We start from the raw sequence: 7,895 nt of genomic DNA on the forward strand, positions 1-7,895 counted from the left end.
CAGAAATGTGTGCCCACTGCTTCCTACCCCCGAAAAGCCTTAAGCTACATTCCACAGGCCAGTAGATTTCAATCACTTTTTCTACTACAAAAGATACATTTTATTGTGGTCTTCAGACAACTGGGAGATATTGTTGGCATCCATTCCCATCAGTTGGTGTCTGTATCATGCTCGTTGTTGAATATTTGTATTATCACCAAATTTACACACATATTATCACTGCAAATATGTGTGTGTGTGTGTGTGTACAAACACATATATAATGTGTGTATGGAACTAAAGTTTCACGAAACAATACTTATGTTTACTGTATGTGATCTGCTCTGAGATTTTCTATTCTATTCTACTTCATCTTTTAAAAATGTTTATTACAATCCACCAAATTGACTTCACTGCCCACTTGTGGTCTGTCAATTGCTCTATCACTCGATTGAGTCCAACTGGTTTGACTGCCCGACTCACAATAGACATCTTGGCAGTCACCATCTGCCCATTCATTCATTCATTCATTCAACAAACATTTAGTGACACCTACTCTATGTGAGGCACTTTATCGTCAGGGTTCAACTGCAGATAACAGACACCACTGTACCTATTTTAAACAGAAAGGGATGTAATGCAGATAATCGGGGCTTACAAAGTTATTGAAAGGGTTGGCGGGATGGGAGCCAAACTGAGTCTCCGGGAATGAAATCCAAAAAAACTCTGCAGAACTGAGCTGCCAGGGGGGCCACCATAACGAAGGTGGGAGTCAGGAGGCCAGCCAGCACTGCGACGGTTGGCTCCAGGAACACACACCTTAGCTGTAATCTCAAGATCAGGAAGCTGCCATCAAAAATCATTGCCTGTGTCTGCTGTATCTGCCCTCGGCCCCCTTAACTCCGTGAAGGTCAGGTCTTAGGCAGCGCATGGGTCAGCAACATCTAACTCACATCTGGAACCCGAGGTGCGGCAGTCTAGTGTTGAGCTTTCCAGCTCTGCTGGGGAGGAAGGCACACCAGGAGGAGGTGGAGCAGAAGCTGAACAAGGCAATCTACCTCAGGGACAAAATGTCTGGAGGGGGCACCGGTTGCCTGGTTGGGGTGAAGGTAGGTCTCTACTTCCTAACTGAAAACTTTTCAATTTTTACAGCTGCAGATCGCTTTGAATGCCAACCCATGATTTTAATTTCTAGGCTTCTCTTCACATATGTTTAACATGTTGGGTTTGTTAAAAATCACATTTCCAATAGCCAGGATTTTTCCCCTCCTCTGGGGATTTGGTTGGAAGTCCCACGCCCCACAATCTCCCCTCTTACCAACTGCACTGCACTTACGCACCCACCCTGGTCCACCGTCTGGAAGACGAGCTTCCACTCACATATGCCTTTGTCACTTTCTTCTGGCAATGATCAAGAGAGAACGCGCCCTCTGCTCTGTGCCATTGTCAGCCTTTGCTGAACGAGTGCCCAGGGACCAGGAAGTGCTGACACAGAGCTCTGTCCTCTTTCATTCACTGCTAACTTGAACGTGCTCATCCCCTTCAAGAACAGTGGCTTCACAGACAAAAGACGATAACTGCCATTTGTGGAAACCGAGGCAAGAGATGGTCCTGGGAAGGATGGGCAGTTAGATGAGCTCATTTGTCCTTCGTGAGTCCTCTGAGGGACCAAACTCACTCCCTTCCCGGGCACCCCACTCTGTGCTCACCTGCCAGCTCCTATTCAAGAGGATAAAACAAGACCACTCAAAGCTCAATAAATATTTGTCTAATAAATAAATTATAAAACACGTGAGTCATTAATAGTGAAATCTCATTTACTAAGACAGGGCTGTAGGATATACAAGTAGATTTGGCCGCAGTAAAAGAAACCACAGAATAAATGACTTAATATAAGATAGTTTATTTCTCTTTCACACAGCATTCCAAGTCTAGGCCCTCCAGGGCTGATATGGCAGCCCTCCGGCCTCAACGGTCCAGGCTGCTTTAATTTCATTGCTCTGACATCAATAGGTATTGCCTTCATCGGCATGGTCCAAGACTGCTTACCAACCTCCTCCTATTTCAGGCAGTGGAATGGAAGATGGGGGAAGAAAGGGTGTGACTCCTCCCTTTAAGGACTCTTCCATTCCATTGGCCAGTCATAGTCCCATGGTCAAACCTAGCTGCAGGAAAGCTGGGAACTGTAGTGTCTATTCTGGGCAGCCATGTGCCCACAGGAAAATCAGGCATGGGCCACAGTCTAGTGGTCCATGCCGTGAGAGTGTGTGTGTGTGTGTGTATTCGCTGGGAGTATGCTTTCTAATTCCACAAGGTACACTCCCATTCATGCCCAAGAGTCCCATGGCTCATCTCCTTAACAAAGCAATCTCCATTCTACACCCTCTCTGCCGCCTGGACTCACATCTGACTGCAGCATCCCGCGGAATACAAGCACTCAGGGAGATATGAGAATAGAAAGGCCCTACAATGAGGATTCATTTCCCTTTGTCATTCTTTGCCGGCCCAGCCTAGCAGGGCTGGACCAAACAGAGTGGCCCATATTTACAACTCTTGAAAAAGCAAAAATTTGCCAGCCATGTACCCAGAGGGTGTCACTGGGGCTCCGCAGTTAGCCTCGATGCTTCCCAGCCTCAGGAATACGTTACAGAGTGCCTCCTCCCCACCTTCCAATGATGTCACCTAGGTACCTCCAGCCTCGGGGAATTTTCCCTGAGCTTCCACTCAGGGGTCAAATCTTAGGAATCAGCTCACTCCCTTGGAAGTAGCGGTTGTTCTCACACTTGCTCTGGTGGCCTGGACCTTCTGGTGCCCTCTGCAGAACACCAGGAAATGGCAGGAGATGGAATCCAAGTTCATGAACTCAGCTCTCTTTCTCTGCCTTCCTTCCCTCTTCTCACTCTATTGTATGTACCTAGGTCACTGCGTCTCAAACAATAATACATACACTATTTTAAGAAACCGCATTTTTATGTTTTTCTATTACTGTTTGTTTGCTCCTTGCTGATTCATTTTGAAATCTGATGCTCACTAGCAGATAAGCTGTAGCAGGTGCCAAACATCTAGGGGGAGAATATCTATTCACTTAACTTTTTCCTCCCAATTAAGGAAGGACAGGCATCACTTAGTTTCAGCTATGGGACTCTTTGGCCCAGCTCAAGGAAAAGAGGTGTTCTAAGGTGGCAATGACTGAGAAGCTCTGGGGTAATGACAGGGTTTAGAGGAGAGGAAGACAGTTGAGAGAAAGGGGGGACTCCCAGGCTGGGTTTTGTTTGTTTGTTTGGTTTTTGCTGAGGAAGATTGGCCCTGAGTTAACATCTGCTGCCAATCTTCCTCTTTTTGCTTGAGGAAGATTGTTACTGACCTAACACCTGTGCCAATCTTCCTCCATTTTGTATGTGGGTCCCCACCAGGCTGGCCCCCCAGGCTGGGATTTTGATTCATCCCTTGGATCAGTGGGAGCAGGTGTCATGGAGGGGGAATGCTCTCTCCCCACCCACTTCTTGTTCCTCTTAAAGGAAACTGTGTCATGTTCCAGGACATTTGAATGGCCATAGTTACTTGTGGGTGTGGATCACAGGCATTAAAGGTCCCACAATTGAGTGTAGTGCTGGGGATTTTTGTTCTCATCCTTGAGTGGAAGAAGAGCATTGACCCAGTGGCTGGACCCTTGGAACAGTCACTTGTATGCTACCTATTGTCGCATAACGAGTTACCCTAAAGCTTAGAGGCTTAACACATCACTTATTATTTCACAGTTTCTGTGTCAGGAATCCAGTCGCAGCTTAGCTGAGTCCTCTGGCTCTGTGTCTCTCACAAGACTGAAATCAAGGTGTCGGCTGGGGCTGTGGTCAACTTCAGGCTCAACTGGGGTAGATCTGCTTCTAAGCTTACTCAAGTGGTGGTTGATGAGTTTTGGCTCCTCGTAGGCTGTTGGACTGACAGCCTCGGTTCTTCACAGGCTGCCGGCCTGAGTCTCGCCTGGGTTCCTTGCCACACAGCCCTCTCCATAGGATGCTCACGACATGGCAGCTAGCATCATCAGCATGAGCAAGTGAAAGGCAAGAGAGAATGGAAGCAAGATGGAAGCCACAGTCTTCTGTAATCTAAAGCAGGAGCCTCTCACTTTGCCATAGTCAGTTCATTAGAAGCAGGTCACTAGGTCAGGTCACATTCAAGGGCACATCACACAAGGGCACATTTAGGAAGCGGGGATCACTGGGGTCATTTTAGAAGGCTGTCTACCACACTTGCCATCTATTATTACTGGAGATGTATAAAAGTTGTATTTGCTGATGACAAAAGGATTCCTCTTTCATAAAAAGTGAAATCCTCTCTTCCTTTTCTCTGTTCCTCTGCTCATAAGAGCAACTCTGGAGTTCTCACTGCTTTGAGCTCAGAGAGCAGCTAGTGGTAACATGTGAGCTTAGAGAGAAGAGGGGCTCTGCTTTAAGCCTTACGACAAAGCCAGGGATTCCAGCCCCATTTGCCTGAGAAGCCTGTGCTGGGGTCCTGCTGGAAGCCATCGAGAGCGGCTTGGAGTTCCCTTGTCTCTCTCACACGTCTCCTTCAGGAATCAGTTACAGGAGTAACTGGCTGGCTGGCCAAATGCCATCTAGCAGCACCCCAGCCACTACCACAATCCGATCAGAGGGAAACTCTGACTGGATTCCCTTTTGGTAAAGTTCAAGTGGCTTCCCACTCTGGAAGGCTCTTCCTACTCTCTTCTCTCCTTTCTGGAGATCCAATTCAAGCCCCTTTCTTCTATGAAGTCTTCTTAGAATCAACTGAAAAGATGGAAAGAGATGTTTCCTTGGAAATATAATTGCCTGAAGGTAAAAAGAAGTCTGCTGGTAAGGAAACAAGCTAACCAGCTGGTAGGAAGACTGAGGGATGGGATAGGGTGGCAACAATTCGTTATGCATGTCCTCCTCTTGGCAGAGAACCTCTGTACAGGGAGACAGATGCAGCCAGCTGCTGAGCACGCAGTAGGTGTTCCACTAGTCTTTGTTGATCGATGCCACCTCTGGTGGGTTTTATTTATTTATTTTTGCTGAGGAAGATTTGCCCTGAGCTAACATCTGTGCCAGTCTTTCTCTGTTTTGTATGTGGGTTGCCACCACAGCATGGCTGTCAACAAGTGGTGTAGGTCAACACCCGGGAACTGAACCCAGGCTGCCAAAGTGGAGTGCACCAAACTTAACCACTAGGGCATAGGGCTGGCCCCAGTGGTGGTTTTTAAATGTTCACAAATTCTTTGACACTCTTCTCTTCAAAAGGTAGAGCCTAATTCCTCTTGCCGTGAATGTGAGCTGGACCCAGTGACTCACCTCTAACTAACAGAACGTGGTGGAAGGTATAACTTCTGAAGTTAGGTCAGAGAAGGCATTGCAGCTCTTGTCCTGCTCTCTCTTGGGTGATTCAGTCTAGGAGAAGGCAGCTGCTATGTCACGAGGACTCTCAAGCATGCCTGTGGAGATGCTCTAGGCAGAGAAACTGAGGCCTCCTGCCAACAGCCAGCACTAACTTGCTAGCCACATAAGCAAGCCATCTTGGAAGTGGATCCTCCAGCCCCAGTAAAGCCTCTAGATGAATGCAGCCCCGGCCAACAGCTTGACTGCAAGCACAGCTTGACTGAATCAAAACCACACAGCCAAGATTGCTCCTGAATTCCAGTAAGAGACAACAAATGTTTATTGATGTTCTAAATTGCTAAGAGGGAGGGAGCTGGAGAGACACTGCAGGAGGAAAAGGCTTTTGCTTCCTGGTTCTAGTGTACTCAACTGGCAGGCTCCTGCAGTGCAAACACTTTCACCAGTGCCCAGTTCCTGAAGTGGCCAGCAACACCCAGAGGCTAGCAGCTTCCCCTGGCACTTCCTGCCTTCGGCAGTAGTGTGAGCCAAGTGCCTCCAACTCCTACAGCTATTGCAGCTTCTCCAGCACCCAGCACCTCCTGTGCATGTGGCTTCTCCAGCATGAATCTCCTGCAGCCCTCACAGGTTCTCCAATGCCAGGCTCCTACAGCACATGGAGGCTCCCACACCCGGCTCAGGCAGTTTTGGAGTGAGTGCCTTTCGTTTAACACCTCCCTGTGAAGAGCAGTCCCTAGCATCTTAGGGGGCAGATTTCTGCAAGTTCCACTGGCATGACACCACGATGACCTTTCTGCCATCTGGTGCTCTCCTCAGCAAGTTCTGGATTTCCCCTTGGGGTGGGGGTGGGTCTCTCTTCCTTCGGTGCTCTATCTCAGTCTCAGCCCTGGGGGTAGGGGCTCCTCCCATGTCTGCTATTCATGTATTAGAGTTCTCTTTACTCCATATTAACCAATTCTTTGTTACTCTAATCCCCTGTTGAAGTAAATAAAATTTCCCTGTTCAAGTTACTGTGCGGTTTCTCTCTTGAATGACTCAGACTGACACACTAAGTTTTATCAAAATTTGTTACACAGCAACAGATAACCAATACACCCCTCCCTACCTCATTGCCCACTGCCAACTCTTCTTTCATGACCGCCCACCAATAGTTATCATGTGCCTATCCAGAGCAGCCTCTTCCTTCAAAGCATTTATAAGCAGTCAGATATGACCTACTGCAAAGAGAAGAACAAAGTTGATAAGGTCCAAGCTTTAGTCTGCCGAATGCCAAATGAGAGTTCACATGAGAAGAGCTGCAGGAAGCAGCAAAGGCTGGAACAGGTGAAGAAAGCTCTAGGCTGTGGTAGAACGTGGTTCAATTTGGATGACACCACAGGACACAGCCCAGTGGAAAGGAGAGAGAAGGGCATTACAGGCAGGGAGAAGTGTGTATCAAATCTCAGAGGCAAGATCACACTTGGTAAGATTAGGTCAGCGGTGACTCCTTTGCTCCAGTTTGGCTGGAGAAGAGATTCGACATGGCAGATTAGTGGCAGGAAGATGACCAGATTGGGAAGAGTCTTAAATGCAAAGCTAATTCATTTGGTGCTACTAGGGATGCAGTGACCATATCTTCAAGGACAAAACTCAACCTGCTTTTGCTGTCAGTACATTTATACTTGTCAGATCATGTGCCTTAGCCTTGGGGCTAAGAAAAAGTTCACTATGGCAGTGGGAAACCCCTGAAGATTTTTGAGGATGATGCAATGTGGGGTTCTAAGATTAGCCTGGAGTGTGTAGGGCTGGAGAGGCTGGAGACCAGAAGTAGGAAAATGACTGTCCAAAAGTCCTGACGGGGGATAGGGTAGCAGCAGCAGAGGTTGGAGAACTGGGTGGATGTGATATGTTCGAAATAGCTGGTTGGATGTGGTGGGGAGGAGAAGTTGAAGGTGATGCCTAATACCTAGCTGGTGACATAAGAACACAGGGAGCTGGCTGAGGGGTGGGTAGGATGATGGTTTGTGACAAGTTCCATTGGGGTGACTGCAGTGCACCCAAGCAGCACGAAGGAGCAGCCTCAGCCCTGAACTCAGGATATTGATGAGAGCTGATGATTCAGATCTGATAGTGACTGTCCATTCAGAGGTGACAAGTCAAACTTTGGGAGATGCTCCCTTAGTAGGAACTGGCTCCCTCTGATCAGCGCATCTTTATCCACAACCCTCCATCTACCACCACCCCCCCCCCCACCACCTACCCAAGTGATGAGGTCTTGGGTCAAGGATTCCGTGGGAACAAATTTTCTCAAGTAGTTCAGTCCTAAACTGGCCCCTAAAAGCCAGAAGCAGTGAGGTCTTTCTCAATTGCCACAGATTCTGGATTAGAATCCATGGGCCACTCTCACCGGGCTTGGGCCAAGGAAAATGGAAGCAAAAAGCCCAAGGCTAGGAGATTCTAATCCTATTTCTGCCCCAGACCAGTCATGTGACCTTGAGCAAGTCACTTTTACTCTTTGGGTTTGTTTTCTATTCAGCAAAATGCCAGAGTTGACCTTGGACCAGA

Source organism: Equus asinus, chromosome 8 (genome assembly GCF_041296235.1).
Source record: "Equus asinus isolate D_3611 breed Donkey chromosome 8, EquAss-T2T_v2, whole genome shotgun sequence".
NCBI classification, from domain to species: domain Eukaryota; kingdom Metazoa; phylum Chordata; class Mammalia; order Perissodactyla; family Equidae; genus Equus; species Equus asinus.